Here is an 18322-nt window from a genome sequence, read left to right as displayed (position 1 = left end):
AAAAAATCAAATGTCATGAAACAAAGCGGTCTATGATGATCTGTACCTTAAATGGCATTATTGTCTCAGTTGGTGCGAAATCTGAATTGCAACCTTTTCTTCTTCCAAGCACAAAGCCAAGATTATCATAGGTGCAACTGAATTCAGCAAAAAAATTGTTTCAAGAAATTAGTTAGTGTGTCTCAGTGATTTGCTTTATTCAAAAGTGACCTGGATTTCTAGGAGGAGGTTAAAAGGGGCATAGATTTGGTGATGGATTAAACACAGATGAAGGAGTGCAATTATTTCAGGGAATCTTAAATCTCACCAAGTCACTGTTACTACGGATATCTTCTGATTGTATTTGAATTTGGAACTGAATTTGAATGAAATGAACCTCCAAGAGAAGCAGTACTTGGGGAAGTCCTTTCGTGCTTTTTATATTCATTCAAGGGATATGAATGTTACCAGCAAACCCAGTATTTCTTGCAAAATGTAGATATTATTTTAGAAATATTGAAGCAGCTGGCTAGTTGGCATGGTGGTTTAGAGCGTAAATCATGACTCGGTAGAGTGAATAGATAATGGTGCTCTAATTTGAGGCCAAATTATAATCTTATAATACAGTAATATGTTTGATTTTTCCTGGTGAAACAACTTGGCTTTTATAAGTTTAAATAATTTTTCCACATAATCCATTTATAGAGACAAAGGGAAAAATAGGGGAAAAGGTTAAAGATTTCCGAGTCAGCGAAAGCAACGGAGAAGGTAACCAATGTCCCCCCTCAATTTTTTTCATTGCGCACGGCCTGTTCATTTGAATGCACAGTTCCTTGACATTTTTTTTGCGTGGTAGCATACATGTGATAGCTTAAAGACAATTTGTGAGCAGCCTGTGCAGTGTCTTCCAGGTTGTTGCACAGCCATGCACTCAAGCAGCTTTACCAGGAACATTGAAGGTAATGTGTCAATAGCATCTCTTCCTGCGATGGAAGCATGACTGTGCATTACTGTCCCTGGGGTGAGCTGTATGGTGTTTCTAGTCAACTGGAGTGTGTATGACCTATAGAATCTTGCAGCACAGGAGGAGGTCATTCATTCAGTCTATGCTGCCTGTTTGAAAGAGCTACTAAATTGGTCCCATTTCCCTGCTCTTTATAGTCCTGCAGTTTTCTCCCCTTCAAGTATTTATCCAATTCCCTTTTGAAAGATGCTATTGAATGTGCTTCCACCAGCCTTTCAGGCAGCGCATTCCAGTTTATAACAACTCAGCATTTTTTTTAAAAACTCCTGATCTCACCTCTGATTCTTTTGCCAAGTCTTTCTCAATATTTCTCGCCCAATAGAATTTTTTAGATGCTTGGCCTGAGACATGCCAAATGGCCTTCCTTTGCTTCATGAAGTCACTCACCTAAATACCATTCTTCATGTAAAAGCCCAGACAGACTATTTAAGTCGGGCAAGTGGGAGAAGAAACACTCCAGCCAAGCCCACTCCTATACTCCTCAGATGTTCTCACACATTCACTTTCCACAGTCAGTCTTTGGGCATGATGGGGAATAAAAACCAAAGCCACTTTCTCTCCTTTTTTCCTCTCTTGCTGAGCCAAGTCAAGTCAATTGCCATGCCCTCCCTGCTGTCTCAGCCAAGATCAGTTAACGATTCACATACCTGACATCTGTATAACTTAATATTTCCCAAATGACAGAATCATGCTGCATTTGATAGTCCAACAGGACTGCTGTTGTGTTCTTCAATGTTTCCCTATAAAGGTTTGAGCTCAAACTGGGCAGACGCTATAAAATCACCTGGCTGTGGCTCAGCTGGAGAATACTTTTAAAGCCAGAAGCAAACCAATATAATAGTTATGTGGCTTTATTTTCTATTGTAAAGTATCAAATTATAATTTAAATACAAAAAATTCATGATATAATAGGTGTAATTGAAGCACCGCTTCAGCTGAGGCAGGATTAGTAATGAAATGTACCTGAATATAACATTTTCATAAGAGCTAGAGATGGTCTGGCAGAGTAAGCGCTGGAGGGTATCAAGTGGGCACACTCCAAACATAATTGACAGAATTGTGACCATTGGATTTTCAGCCCCAGTATATTCAGTGGCAGGAGTGAGCTGTCTCTGTGCAATAGTTTCCCAATGAATAAAAGTTATTATAACTTCTTATTTCATTTGAAAACACACTGTTTAAATTGATAGTCTTTTAATTTCACGCTAAGGACACACCATGGTGTGTTCATAAAATGTTACGAATGGGATTTTCAATGCTTTGGATCACTAAGTGCTTGTATATGCGATGCACTCCTGGTTTCCACACTATATGCTTCTGCTATATTTTTAACAGGCTGTCTTTGCCCTTGTATCTTAGAGGGCATGGCTTGCCTCTGGCTGGACTCTATCCCTTTCATGACCTAGCTGTGCAATATTTCTGTTTTAGCCAGAGCACAATTCCGCAGGCATTCCCATTGAAATTCATCAGGAAGGAGTGATTCACTTTTAAATTCAAATTATGCAGCCTTGAATAAACAGAAGGTCACGGGAGCAGCCGTTTTTACACAAATGCGAGAAATTGGGTCACCTAATTGTGAAGTGAAGCCCCCTCATCAACGGCTTATCCTGCGACTATAAATAATGAAGATAGCATGAGGGACTTGTGGATTATGTTTTACCATACATGGGAGTGTCATATCATGATAGACCATTTGTCAATACTGTACGATTATGACTGGAAGCAGATTTGTTCCTTCCATTTCTGCCTCACTGGTGCAGGTGATGATCCACAAGACAGTTTTAAATTCCTTTAGTTTTATTTATTAAATTTTGAATCATGTTAAAAACTCTTGTTTCAATTTATCATAAATGCAGCACATTATAGTCTGCAGACCTAATGTAGCCCCTGAGGCACAATGATCCAGCTCTTCAAACCCAGACTACTCCCCAAATTCGATCCTATTTGTACTTGGCATAGAATCATACAGTGCAGAAGGAGGCCATTTGGCCCATCGTGCCTATGCCGGCTCTTTGAAAGAGCTATCCAGTTAGTCCCACTTCCCTGTTCTTTGTCCATAGCCCTGCAAATTGAAAAGGCTGTCGTTATTTTCTTTGGAACAGAGGAGGCTGAGGAAGCGTCAATTGAGGTTTATAAAATTATGAGCGGTCTAGATAGAGTGGATAGGAGGGACCTATTTCTGTGAGCAGAGCGGTCAGTAGACATGGAGTATGGACTGAAAGTAATTGGTGGAAGGATTAGAGGGGAGTTGAGTGACTTTTTCACCCAGAGGGTGGTTTGAGTCTGGAACTCACTACCTGAAAGGGTGGTAGAGGCATAAACCCTCATCGCATTTAGAAAGCACTTGCTATGTCCTTGAGGACCATAACCTACAGATCTAAGACCAAGAGCTGGAAGGTGAATTAGGCTGGTTAGCTCTTTTTCAGTCATCACAAACACAATGGGCCGAATGGCCTCCTTCTGTACTGTAAATTTTTCTATGTTTCTTGGATAAACCATACATCAAATCACTAAATGTTGTTGGTATTAAAAATCTGAAATTAACAGCAACAGTGATTTTAAACTTTATATGTGCATAGAGATTCATGGCAAGTATCTACGTGGTTTGTGATGACAGAGGTTTAGACAACTTTGGTGCAGTGTGTATATATAATTTTTTTGTTCACTCTGCTAGTAAAAAAACTTAGTGAATCATCAGCACTGTGTCACTTGGGTGCTTTGTAGTTTGAGGAGACATGTGCACTGCTCTGGCTCTTCTCTGTTCCTAGACAACAAAGGATTTGCCAAAATATTTTTTCATGAAGACGGTGGCTCTTTAAAAGCCTCCAGTGTATATTGGACTGAGAATTACAAGTTAAATCAGCAGTAAAAGATGTCAGCATCATTAGCATGCCTGTGTGAACATTCTCACTTATGAAGGGCCTGGAATGCATTGGCAGTTGGCCTCCATGTGGACTGAGAGCACTAAAAACTGGCACGGAATAAATTCCTGTCCCACATCCAGACAAGACCATTCATATTCTTCTTAAAAGCAATAATGCCAAACAATAGTTTCATGGCTTAAATGTAATTTGGAAGTTCACTTCACAGTTCCAAACAACATGAGCTTTGCTTTCAACTCTACCTAAACTTCTTGATTAGATTAATCCTTACAGTTGCTTTCAGTTCTTCATTATTTTTGTTCGATCTTGTTCTCCATCCACTTTGCTTCTGTGTAGAGCTAGTGTCCAAGGAATAGTATTCAATTGCTCAGTATGTCGTTTCTTTGTTGTAATAAAGATCAGGTCATATCTGAACAGTAGTTGGCTGTGCTTGTTCGCAATGAGCATTCAGATCTTAGGTGTTTGGATAGCCAAAAGCTGTACTTTTTGTGTTTCTGATCATCTGTGCTTTTGCCTTTTTGCAATTGAAGTTAGCCTGAAAAGCCCAAGTTCTGGTTCAGTTCACTCAAATTTGAGTCCTGGCCAAATTCCAGATATCCATCCCTAATGGTTCTGAATGCATTGGGCTTACTAGCTTCATGGTTAGAAATTATTTCACTCCGTTACTTGTTCATGGTCAATTCACAGAAAAAATTACTGGATTTAGTTTCTGAATAACAGGGCCGGACACTGTAATCCAGGCATTTCCAAACTCCTTTTGTTCTTTTGTGGATCTTAAAGACTATAATTAAATACAAAACACTAACATGCCAGCCACCATTGCTAAATGACCAGCGCTTTTCTCGTGTGCAATTTAAATTCACAAAAAGGCACTCTGCAAGTGTAAGCAACAGGTAGAGTTTAGAATTTTTCCACCTACTCTGAACAGATCTTTCCAGGTCTTTAAAATTCAAGCGGGAGACCCCAGTAGAGTGAGACATTTAAGTGCAAAGACTGTTCCATTGGGGGTATTGCTGGGTGAACAGCTAGGGCCAAAGGCCCCATATTACTTGTGAGTCACATTGAGAAGTGCAGGTTTGTTTATTTTCTCTCTTTCCTCCCCCCAATCCTGTCTCTTTGTCTGACTCACCTTTTGCAGAACCACATCTCCCAGTTCCAGCAAGCTATCATGCAGCACTTAGATTTGTAAATTGTGTTGTACCACTGCATTCCTCATTCAGAGTCCATTTTAACATTGTATCTTTAATTTACTTCCTAAAAGTAGCCTACAGCTGTGAATGGTACAGAAACATACCCAAGGGTGATTCTGGTGGCACCTCTTGTGGTCTGAAACTATTACACCACTGTGAAATATTGTTGGCTGGTCCAAAAGCAAAATTAGCAGTGAAAGTCTAGGTTAATGGTATCCTGGGAGCATCATGTTGAAACCAATCTACAGGCTAGTAACTGTGAAAATTGAGGGCCACCCTATGGTCTGAATAGCTGATAAGAGATAATAATCAAAATAATCCTTTTCAATAGGTTATTGTAGCTGAGTAGGGGACTGGTACAATTATAGTAACCTATTTTTAAAAAGCCTACATAAGCTACCACAGCTCTGATAGAAAGGTCACAAGATCATATAATTACAGATGAGGAAGGCCATTCAGCCCATCTGTTTCATTAATACAGTATGATGCAGTATCCACCTGCCCCTCCTCCCCAACACCCCCCCCCCCCCCCCCCCATTTCCAAACATCTTTTAGCATCCACTTGTTTCTAGGGTTCTTGCCCCCATAATTTTATTTGGGAATTTCTTGTTAACAATTCTAAATTTGCCCTTTACTCATTGAACCTGTGGCCCTTGGCCTACTCTGACAATTTCCTTTAAAGTCACTATATGGATGTAATTTATCCACTTCATTTACTAACTTTTATCTTTTAAAAGGATCATCTTTCCAGATTGACCTCAAGTTTCTCCCTCTTAACTCAGACTTTGAGAATAAATTTTGAGGCTCTTCTCTGTACTGCTCCCAGTGCTGGAATGTGCCCTTGTGTCTGAATAACCAGAACTGGGTACAGTCTGACTATAGCTCTTTGTAGTTTAATTGTAATTTCAGTATGTGCAACCAAGGATGGGAGCTTTCACAGCATCATACTCATTCTTTTTAGTTTAAATGTGCAATCATTATACAGCATAATAATGTGTAAAGAACAGGCTTTTAAAACTGCGGTCATTGCCAAGTTGGTAGTGGACTTGTATTTCCGTTGCTGCAAATTATCACTGGTTTCAGGTCAGGAAGTTCAAGGCTAAGAAGTGTTTTATGTAGCTGTGCCCAAGACAAGTTCTTGGTTTTAGCCAAGTCTTGTCAAAGAGGTGCTGCGCAAAGACCTTCCACACAGAACTGAAGGGAAATGTGCCAAGTGACTCAGCCAAGTGACAGCTTTGCAGTCATGCTTAACTACATTGATGCACTGGCAGTGGTTTCAAAGTGGTTTGAAGGCACCTCTTGGCCTGCAGTGCCTCAAAACATTTACACAGGCTAAAAATTCTATAAATGTTTTGCCATTCCTTTTTAACTGTTTTATACTATAATCCTTAACTTTTTATATATTCATTCATGGGATGTGTGTGTCATTGGCAAAGCCAGCATTTATTGCCTGTCCTTCATTGCCTTTGAGAATTGACCTGCTGCGTCAACTCATATAGAAACCAGTTCCTACGCACAACCTCTGAAAACAAGTTCCCAATTCCCAAAATGAAGGATTGAAGAAAATGTTCTCTTCCTTCACCTACCACCTCCCCACCCGCCCCAAGCCCCAGTCCCAAAAAGAAAAAGATAGCGAGCAATGTACCCAGACTGCTCATGTACAGTTCATACAGTACTGTTGGCAACTGGCAGAGTCTTGGAAGCAGGTTGCCCACTAGATCTCTTGGGAAGTGCACATAAGTTTGAATGAAAGGGGAAGTAATTGCATTTTAGAAGTAGGGCAGGAATTTTTATTGTTTGACTGATGAGACATGGTTAGAAAAATACATTTGGGCTGTGTACAACTGTTGTCTTTCACTCTTGATGTTGAGATTTATAATTAATGTGACTTCCAGCATTATGAATTCATTTTTAAATACATATTATTTTTCCCATTTTTATATTTTCTCTGCTGCTTTTGAGCCCTTCCCACCTCTTCAGAAGGCCTCAACTGCTCACTGGGGTTCACCTCCAGAGATGGTTACGTTCCTTTCCCAAGTGGCCATTACGTTTACATGAGTTTTGACTGCACCAGAGACGAACCTCATCCTAGTCTCAGTCAACTTCCAGGCGTGCACACGCTTCCATAAAAAGTCATTGGGTAGAGACTAGGAGCAAGTCTCCTGGCCACAAAGACTATTAAAATTCTAATAAAATCAAAAGATGTTAATAAAGATTATCTGGGTGGGGAGGGGAGCAGTTTTCAACTGAGTTGGTTAACCAGAAATCAATACCGTTAACATGTAAATCATATGGTAAAAGCCACAGAAATCCAGCAAATTTTGTTTTTTCCAATAATACCACTACAAAGCCATATTTTTTTTATGATGAAGCTCCCAATGCTGTAGTAAGGGACTGCTGCACCATCGGAGGTTCTGTCTTTCGGATGACATATTAAACCAAGGCCCTATTTACCTTCTCGGGTGGACGTAAAAAAATTCCATATTTTGAAGAAGAATGGAAGAATTCAAGAAAATTTTAAATCATTTCATTCCTATTGAGCAGATCTTTGATTTGCGACTTAAAGCCAGCCTATGCAGAAAAATAAATGTCAGAACTACATGTCAGCTTCATTTTGTAAATAACTGGAATGAAAAATAACTGTAGGTTGTGCAGAGTGTTACGACCAAGGCGGGAGTAATGCACTGTTAATTCAGTCCCACTACTCCATAGGTCATAGCATATCAAAATTAATAGTCACCATGGACAAATGTGAGTTAATTAAAGAAAGCCAGCATGGATTTCTTAAGGGAAAATCATGTTTAACAAACTTGCTGGAGTTTTTGAGGAGCTAAGAGAGAGGTTTGATGAGGGCAATGCTGTTGATGTGCTGTACACAGACTTCCAAAAGGCGTTTGATACAGCGCCACACAACAGGCTTGTGAGCAAGCTTGTCGTTCATGGAATAAAAGGGATGGTAGCAACATGGATGCGAAATTGGCTGAGTGACAGCAAAGAGTAGTGGTTAATGGTTGTTTTTCGGACTGGAGGAAGGTTTGTAGTGGAGTTCCCCAGGGATCAGTGTCGGGACCCTTGCTTTTCCTGATGTATATTAATGACCTAGACCTTGGTGTACAGGGCACAGTTTCAAAGTTTGCAGCTGATTAAAAAAAACTTGGAAGCATTTTGAAATGTGAGGAGGATAGCATAGAATTTCAAAACGACATAGACAAGTTGGCGGAATGGGCAGACAGGTGGCAGATGAAGTTCAATGCAGAGAAATGTGAAGGGATTCATTTTGGTAGGAAGAATGTGGAGAAACAATATCGAATAAAGGGCACAATTCTAAAGGGGGTGCAGGAGCAGAGGTACCTAGGTGTATATGTGCATTGGTCATTGAAGGTGACAGGACAGGTTGAGAGAGCAGTTAATAAAGCATACAGTATCCTGGGCTGTATTAATAGGGGCATAGAGTACAAGAGCAAGGAAGTTATGTTGAGCGTGTATAAGATACTAGTTTGGCCTCAGCTGGAGTATTGCATCCAGTTCTGGGTGCCGCACTTTAGGAAAGACATGAGGGCATTAGGGAGAGTGCAGAAAATATTCATGAGGATGGATCCAGGGATGAGGAACTTCAGTTATGAAGATAGATTAGAGAAGTCAGGACTGTTTTCCTTGGAGAAGAGAAGGCTGAGAGGTGATTTGATAGAGGTATTCACACTCACTTTTTAAAGGGTCCAAGGTAAAAAAAAAAGAACCTTCCTGAACATGGTCACATGTCCAGACACAGTGGGATGAATTTTACCAGCAGGGGGCAGGGGCCTGTAAAATACTTGTGGGAGAGGCCCGCCACGACCCATGATGCCAAGAAGGCCCCGCCGCATTTTACCGGCAGCAGCGAGGCCTCGGTGCGCCCCCACCGCACCGCCCCCCCCGCTGCCGCCAAGGGGCGGGGCCTTAATTTGACTATTAAAATTAATTAAAACAAAATGTGTATCAACTTAGCTGGTCCCAGTGGCCGTCCCATGTTGATTTTACGGCGGCCAGTTGCAACTCACACGCTTTCGGATCTCCGTTCACAGTTCTGAGGCGGGACACTGGTGGGGAGGGAGGAAGATTGAAATTATCAGAATGGTGGAGGGAGAGCAGGAAAAACACTTCTTATTGTCTGTGGGGATGGTGGGAAGGGTTTGAAGGGCAAATATGAAGAGGTGGGGGGGAGGGGAGTTCAGGTTGGGACTAAAATACATTTTCTGCATATAGGCCAAAAAAAAACATTGGAGGGTTGGGAAAGGGGCTCCAGCTTTTAATTTTTTCTTTGGAAAGTGAACAATAATATACCTTTTTAAAAGTTCAAATGTTTGCTCCAGGCTTGAAGCCTTTTAAAAATGGCACCTGCACGGTGGCGCGGGCATCATTACCAGGGACAGAGCGGCCTTCGACGCCATCGGGGGCAGCCGTTCCGCCTTCTCCATTTAAATGAGCCCCCGCGCATACTATCGCGGGGGCTCAGCGGCGGCCGATGCGTGCAGGCACGCTGCCGACATCTGAGTGCACTGCCGCAATGTGCGGCACACTCAAAATTCAGCCCAGTGTCACCCCCGGTTCAAAAGCTGCTCTGAAGAAAGGTCAAACCCCTGTGGTTTCCTTGAAACTGCTGGCCTTCCTGTCCTTGTACAAATTCAACTTCCTTTCAAAACACCCATAAAGTTCAACTCTTGTTCTGAACTTGTTCCTCTCCGCATAGGCAACCCTGTCATCCCAGGGATCAATCTAGTGGACCTTTGCTGTACTGCCTCCAATGCAAGTATATACTTCCTTAAATATGGCGACCAAAACTGCGCACAGCGTGCTGGATTTTATGGAGCCCACCTGATACGGGGTTGGAGGCAGGGGAGCACTCATAGAATTGCCGATGGCCCATCGCCTCTCCGTCTCCAAGTGATTTAGTCAGGACGGGATAGGCCGACGATGGTCTTCCTGCCCGGAGGCCAATTGAGGTCCTTAAGTGGCCTATTAATGGCCACTTAAGGGCCGCTTTTCCACCCCCGGATCGCACATGCTCTATCACAACCTCAGGTATGTGACTTTAATGTTAATTTACTTTTTGGACTTAAAAGGTGGTTTTGCTACAGTTATTTTAAGCTTGTGCAGGTAAGGAATAAAGGGAAAAACGGTAGGTAGGTTAACTGATGGTTGTGTTGGGTGCGAGAAAAATGGAAGGACTCGGGCCAGGTTGGTCTTGGGGTCGGGTGGGGTTCTGTCGGGCTTGGGTTGGCTCTCATTTGCAGACCCAAGCAGGCCTTTACCCTGCGGGACTCCACACTTCACATCCTGCCAATCAGAAAAGGACCCATTTATGCATACTCTATTTTCTGTCAGCCAGCCAACCAATCTTCTATCCATGCTCATATGTTACCCTCTACGCCATGGGCTCCTACTTTGTGCGATAACCTTTTATGTGGCACCTTGTCAAATGTCTTCTGGAAATCCAAGTACAGTACGTCAACGGGCTCCCCTTTATCCACAGCACATGTCCTCCTACAAAGAACTCCAACAAATTGGCTAAACATGATTTCCCTTTCACAAAACAATTCCTGATTACCTTGAGTTTTTATTCTTTGTGTTCTTTGTTCAAGTTCTTACGACCGAGACAGGAGGAGTACGCTGCCTTTTCTAGTTCCACTTCTCCACAGGTCACAACATATTTTTTAAAAATGTTTACCTAGTTACCGACGCCAGCAATCATATACTCTACTTTTTAGTTTTTAGTGATACAGCACTGAAACAGGCCCTTCGGCCCACCAAGTCTGTGCCGACCATCAACCACCCATTTATACTAATCCTACACTAATCCCATATTCCTATCACATCCCCACCTGTCCCTATATATTTCCCTACCACCTACCTATACTAGGGGCAATTTATAATGGCCAATTTACCTATCAACCTGCAAGTCTTTGGCATGTGGGAGGAAACCGGAGCACCCGGAGGAAACCCACGCAGACACAGGGAGAACTTGCAAACTCCGCACAGGCAGTACCCAGAATCGAACCCGGGTCCCTGGAGCTGTGAGGCTGCGGTGCTAACCACTGCGCCACTGTGCCGCCCCGGACTAAAATACACCAACCAGGTTTCTTTAATGAACAACAAAATTATCAGTTTATTATAAAACAAGTCTCAACAAGTAATGAAGCAAAGCATTAACACAGATTGAAATATGAAAGTTCCCCTTTTTAAATTCCTCACGCACGCACTGAAAAAAAAAATACAGAAATTCTCTCTGCAGAGGTCTATACAAAAAAAAGACAAAGAATACTTAGGCCAAATACTTGCTAATTCTTGAATAACAAAAGAGCAGATATGGAAAGATCTGAGTTGTCCCGTTTTGGTCTGGCATCCTAAATCCGCGTAGATAGCTGTCACTGGGATCTTTCTGGAGCAGTTCTTTTCAGGTGACTCTGAGGATCAGTTTGGTAGGCTTCTCGGGAGAAATGCAGCATAAATTTCTCCGTTTATTACACTTGATTCTCAGGAAGTTCTCAGAGATGGAAGAGGGTGAGCTGATGGTGGCTGCTCTCTTGGCTGATTTTCTCCAACTGTCTTGAAAACTGTTCACACCCCAACACACTGTCCAAAGCGAAACCAAAACAATCTCAAGAGTCAAGCCTCCTGACCTCTATAAATCTTGACCTGTCACTTCTTCTCTGTAAACAACTTCCCCAGGTCACCAAGGTTTCTGTTGCTTATTGCTTAAAGGACATGACTTCCAGCAAAGCTGTTTTTTAAAAAACTGGCAACAGCAAAGCAAAGTCCAGCTTCTATGAAATCCTTAGCCTTCCAATGAATCCATCTTGACAATTTGAATATAAGTCCTCAAAAACAAATACTTAACAAAAAATACAGAAGCACTTTCCTAACAGAGTGCACCCAAGTCTCTCTCAACATCATAATTTACAAGTTTCATGCATTTAAAAAAAAAAAATATTCTGCTCAACTATGACAACCAAAGTGAATGGCCTCACATTTTCCCACATTATATTTCATCTGCCACCTTGCTACCCACTCACTTAACCTGTCTATATTTTTTTTGCAGCCTCTCTGTATCCTCTCCACAGCTTACCTTTCCACCTAGTTTTGTAGCATCAGCAAACACAGAATTTATGTAAGTTTGTCTAAGTCATTCATATAGATTGTAAATAGCTGAGGCCCCCCCACTCATCTAAGATTTTTGTGTGTTTTGGGGGGGCATTGACTAGCCTTTGACCCACAAGGTATGGACTCTGATATTCTTACATCAAGATAGAGAGTTTAAGCACAGCAAGGATTTACAATGCAATACTTAACTAACGGCAGTCGTTATACAGCCGAGAGCAGAGTGTCCTCAGTTCTTGCCTCTTGAGCCACTGTGGCGCATTCTTCTCTCTAAGTGTTCTGTTGACTGCAGTACTGTCTCTTGTTCAAATCTGTGCGCCCCGATGTCTCTCAGCACCTTTTATCCCAATCTGAGGGTTCCTTCTTTCCATAGTAGGTCATATTCCAACCTAACCCTTTTTGTTTTGTCAGGTATGACCTCACCTTAGATACATTGTCTCTTCTTTATTAGTTTACAATAGTTAGATTGGTCAAGTATGACTTTAACTTCCATACATTTTCTCTACAGGTGGTTTGATGGCTTAAGTAATTGTCAAACAATGGGGAATTTTTGCTAACTCCATCAATATTCCAGTTATGAATGGCCTACAAATACCTTTATTTACTTTTCTATCCCCATGGAGCCTGCAAGTCTCTCACTTATTGTTACCCTGAGTCTGTCTTAATTGAAATGGAGAACAGTCATCTGCCATCCTGTTTGATCTCAAAAGCCACTTCTGCTATTGTTGCTACAGCAGACACTGTCTTTCACCATCTTTCCAGTACAGCATATGAATATACATTTCACATAACATGATTCCAAACTCAAGGTGCACAACTTAATCCTAATATAATACATTGATGCACGTACAAAGTATAACTATTCCTGAGCATAAAAGCATTCCACTTTAAAATTATAGCACCTCATGTAAACTACAGTAGGCCATAACCTGCACAGATTAATTCCAGTGGTATAGTAACAACAGATTAAACATGGCAGTTATTAACCCCTTACTTCCTTCACTGAACCTTGCAGCACTCCACTTAGTCACAGCCTGCCGACTTGAAAATGTCTCATTTATTGTTTCCTGTCCATTCACTAATCTTATATTCATGCTAATATATTGCCCACAGCTCCATGAGCCCTTATCTTGCCTATTAATCTTTTATGTGGCATCTTATCAAATGCCTTTTGGAAATCCAGGTATACTACATCTACCGGTTCCCCTTTATCTACCCTACTAGTTACATCCTCAAAAAAAAGTTATTTGTTTCATGGAATGTGGGTATCACTGGCGAGGCCAGCATTTGTTGCCCATCCCTAATTGCCCTTGAGAAGGTGGGCAATTATGGATAAACAACAAATGGTGGCCTTGTCAACAATGTCCACATCCCATAAAATTAATGTAAAAAAATCATGACTTTGCCTGCTCTTGCTATGATTTTCTAAATGCACTGTTAAGACTTCCTTAATAATAGATTCCAGCACTTTCCCGATGACTGATGTCGGGCTAACTGGTCTGTAGTTCCCCGTTTTCTCTCTCCCTCCAATGATGGAGTCATTAACCCAGTTAAACAAAATGGCTGAGCTCATCAGTTAAAATAGCAGAAAAACAAATTTTACATATTCATCAGCATTTGCACTTTAACATCCTTCACAGTAATTTTCAAAGTCTTGAATTCTCTCGTTTATTTCTAGCTTTTGGTCATCTACCCTAATATTTCCTTATGCAGGTTGATGTTGAATGTTTTTTGATAACGCTCCTGTGAAGTGCCTTGGGATGATTTACTACATGAAAGGCGCTATATATATGCAAGTTATTGTTTATTCCTCAGGATGTGAGTGAAGCTAGGAAAGCCATATTTATTGGCGATCTCTTGTTTCACTGGGAAGGTGGTAATCCTTCTCCTTGAACTGCTGCAGCCCTTGTGCTGATTGTGTTCTCACAGTGATGTTAGGTAGGGAGTTCTAGAATTTTGTCCCAGCAACAATGAAGGTGAGTCTGATTAAATGTCCAAAACAGTATGGTGTGTAACTTGCAAAAGAACCTGGATGCGATGGTGTTCTCACTATCTTGTTGCTCTTGTCCTTCTCATCAGTAGAATTTGTGAAGGTTGGAAGATGCTATTGAAGTAATGTTGGTGAGTTACTGCCAATGATGGATATGGAGTTCAATGGCAAGGTCACTGATCAAGTAGTACAGAGCAGTCCACTGTGCTGAGCTTCTGGAATATTATTGCAGTTGTACCCATCCAGGCAAATGTGAATACTTCATCACGTTCCTGGCTTCAAGCGTGGATGCTGAACAGGCTTGAAGATGATATCTCTTAAATCATTTTTTTGTAATCAATCAGCCATCATTACTCCACACGATATCAAGAAGGGGTTGAAGCCACTGGATACAGCCAAGGCTAAGTACCCTGACAACATCCCAGCTGTCGTCCTGAAGACTTGTGAACCAGAACTAGTCAAGCTGTTCCAGTACAGTTACAACACTGGCATCTATCCAACAATGTGGAAAATTGCCTATGTCCTGTGCACAAAAAGCAGGACAAATCCAATTTCTCCAATTGCCATCGCATCAGTCTACTTTCAATCATCAGCCAAGCGATATAAGATGTCATTGACTGTGCTGTTAAGCAGCACTTATTCAGCAATAACCTGTTCACCGATGCTTCATTTGGGTTCCACCAGGGGCTTTCGGCTCCAGACCTCATTACAGCCTCGGTCCAAACATGGACAAAAGAGCTGAACTTGAGGTGAGGTGAAAGTGACCACCCTTGGCATCAAGGAGCCCTAGCAAAACTGGAGTCAATGGGAATCGGGGGGTGGAGGAATTTCTCCGCTGGTTAGAGTCATACCGAGCACAAAGGAAGATGGTTCTGGTTGTTGGAGGTCAATCATCTCAGCCCCAGGATATCACTGCAGGAGTTCCTCAGGGCAGTGACCTTCCCTCCATCATAAGGTCAGAAGTGGGGATGTTCGCTGATTGCACAGTGTTCAGTACTATTCACCATTCCTCAGATACTGAAACAGTCCATGCCTGCATGCAGCAAGACCTGGACAACATTCAGACTTGGGCTGATATTTAGCCAAGAACATTCTCACCACACAAGTGCCAGGTAATGACCATCTCCAACAAGTGAGAATATAACCATCTCCCGTGGATATTAAACAACATTACCATCACTGAATCCCCCACCATCAACATCCTTGGAGTTGACCATTGACCAGAAGCTTAACTGGTCCAGCCATATAAATACTGTGACTACAAGAGCAGGTCAGAGGTTGGGAAATCTGTGGCAAGTAACTCACCTCCTGTTTCCCAAAAGCCTGTCCACCATCTACAAGGTACAAGTCAGGAGTGTGATGGAATACTCTTCACTTGCCTAAATGAGTGCAGCTCCAATAACATCATCCAGGACAAGGCAACCCGCTTAATTGGCACTTCCTCCACCACTGGTGCACAATGGCAGCTATGTGTCTTCTACAAGATGCACTACAGCAACTTGCCAAATTTCCTTCAACAATACCTTCTAAACCCACACCCTCTACCACTTGGAAGGACAAGGACAGCAGACGCATGGGAACACCACCACCAGCAAGTTCCCCTCCAAGGCACAAACCATCCTGACGTGGAACTATATCACCATTCCTTCACTGGCGCTGGGTCAGAAAACTGGAACTCTCTTCCTAACAGCATCATGGATGTACCTACAGCTCATGGACTGCAACGGTTCAAGAAGGTGGCTCACTACCACCTTCTCAAGAGCAACTAGGGATGGGCAAGAAATGCTGGCCTTGCCAGCAACACTTTCATCCCATGAAAGAATAGAAATATCCAATTATATGGAGGAGTAAGCAAAAGGGGCTGAATGTTACTATGTTTGAGATTTGGGTGGCACAGTGGCGCAGTGGTTAGCACCGCAGCCTCACAGCTCCAGCGACCCCCCAGGTTCGATTCTGGGTACTGCCTGTGCGGAGTTTGCAAGTTCCCCCTATGACCGCGTGGGTTTTCGCCGGTGGCTGCGGTTTCCTCCCACAGCCAAAGACTTGCAGGTTGATAGGTAAATTGGCCATTATAAATTGCCCCTAGTATAGGTCGGTGGTAGGGGAATTGAGGGAAGGTGGGGATGTGGTAGGAATATGGGATTAGTGTAGGATTAGTATAAATGGGTGGTTGATGGTCGGCACAGATTCGGTGGGCCAAAGGGCCTGTTTCAGTGCTGTATCTCTAAATAAAAAATAAATTAAAAAAAAATAAAATTTGTGTCAGTGTAGTTGAAAAGTCATGTTCTTCCCCGTGGTATGGCAGAAAAATTCAGAAACCAAGTCAATCTCTGCTGGTTTCATATATTTTCTGGCACCTGATTGAAGTGCAGAATAGACAGCAACTTGGCCTGCTTTTTCAAATGGGCATTATAGTGTTGTGATCCGTAGATAAGATGTTAGTAAAAATTTAAAAGATTACGTGTTTTAAAACTATTGCTGGCAATGGTTGTTTTGCAATAGCATCGACACGTAGCTGTTTTTATGGTGAGGAGAAGGTGAATATTTAATTTCCCATCAGTCCCTTCAATTATGTTTTATTATGTGCCTCATATTAACATCTGCATGTCTCTACCATTTTAAAAACAAGCAGCAGATAAATAGTTAAGTATTTTACCTCCGTGGTAACTCGTGTGGCATCTATAATTGTCATCAGATGTTGCATCATTGGCCTGAATTGGATGGTCTTGCAATTCTTATTATTTGAAACTGCGTAGAGGAGTGTGGAGGAGGAGCATGTGTTGACCGACAAGCCTGTCCAAAGTCCAGAGCAGCAAATGAAGAGCAGTCAGTAGTGGAGAAGTAGAACTTGGTGATCAAGCAACGGCTGTACGAATGTGGGAAGAAGTTAATTGGTGTTGAAAATATCTTCTCTGATGTACTTTTAAGGGTTGAGTGGCACATGGACTCATCCTGAAGGTAAAAGACAACATTTACTGAAAGAATGTAAACAAAAGCAAAATACTGCGGATGCTGGAAATCTGAAATAAGAACAAAAGATTCTGGAAATACTCAGTAGGTCTGTCAGCATGTGTGGAGAGAGAAACAGAGTTAACCGACAGAATTCTCCCACCCCAGAGTGTCGGGCTTTGAGGCAGGGTTCCAGGAAAATCGTGGAGAGCTGTGTCTGGACATCTCCCCGACACATTCCTGCCATTGGGGATGTTTCCAGGGGCAGGCAGGACAGCAGGTTGGTCGTCCAGTGCAAGGCAGCAGGTAGTCAATTTAAGTGATTAAGGCCTCAATTAGGGGCATTTTGCCAGTGGCGGAGCAGCCCCCTGTCACCTGAGGAGGCCACCAGCTCCATGGAGGCATCCTGCTGCAACAGCCTGAGGGGTGACATTGGAGCTGGAGGTGCAAGCCCAACAATCCACCGGAGCAGTTTTCCCTCTGATAGGAGGGTCCTGAGACCTTTTCCCCACCCCCACCCCCACACCTTGCATAATTTATTTTGACAGCTGTGAGGGTGCGTCCATTTTGAGGCGCACTCGCTGTCTTCTACCTTAGCCGTACACACCCCTCTCGGTGGGGCTGCCGAGGCTCTAGAATTGCCAGCCCCGTGATTGGTCCAGCAGTGTCGGGAGCTCACCTGCCGTTCTTAGTAGGATGGCGAGCATGGAGGCAGCCAATTAGCAGGCTGCCTGTGCGGAAAATAGCTTCCCCGGTCTGGGTCCCAGCAAGTGCGGACTCGGGACCATCATTAGATCCTGACAATGGGGTCCTGAAGCCCATGGGAAAATCCTGCCCAACGTTTCAGGTCTGTGACTTTTCATCAGAACTGCTGAGAGAGAATGGGATAGGTGAAGACAGAATCTGGTATTGATGTGAAGAATATGTTCCGACAAAACCGTGAGAATCAAGAAGAGACTAATCATTATTGACAAAGGAAAAAGCCATGATCAAAGAATGCATGAAATGATCATGAAAACTGGTGAACAGCTGAGAAATATGAAGTGTCAAAGGGCTAAAGAGAACTAGGCAAAGTGATACGCTTTATATTTTGTCCGCAGTACCCTTTTCTGTGACCATTGTCGCTGGATAGGATCCCAACTTGTTGCATTGCTTGTATGATCCATTCCATCCT

The 18322-nt window shown here is 42.5% G+C and overlaps 1 protein-coding gene across 3 annotated transcripts in view; it reads left to right on the top strand.

The window, feature by feature from the left end:
- Nucleotides 1-18322, top strand: part of tango2 (transport and golgi organization 2 homolog (Drosophila)) — a 190184-nt gene that overhangs the window by 19678 nt on the left and 152184 nt on the right. The window contains exon 1 of one of the 3 annotated variants that reach the window (XM_068054656.1): nucleotides 16992-17157. The exons of the other annotated variants lie outside the window; for them this stretch is intronic. The gene's annotated coding sequence lies outside the window, so the exon portion shown is untranslated. Of the gene's footprint in view, nucleotides 1-16991; nucleotides 17158-18322 lie in introns of those variants that run through there. 3 annotated transcript variants of the gene reach the window in all.

This window comes from Heterodontus francisci, chromosome 23 (genome assembly GCF_036365525.1).
Source record: "Heterodontus francisci isolate sHetFra1 chromosome 23, sHetFra1.hap1, whole genome shotgun sequence".
NCBI classification, from domain to species: domain Eukaryota; kingdom Metazoa; phylum Chordata; class Chondrichthyes; order Heterodontiformes; family Heterodontidae; genus Heterodontus; species Heterodontus francisci.
The sequence above is the reverse complement of the archived record's forward strand: the minus strand, read 5'-3'. Positions and strand labels throughout refer to the sequence as shown.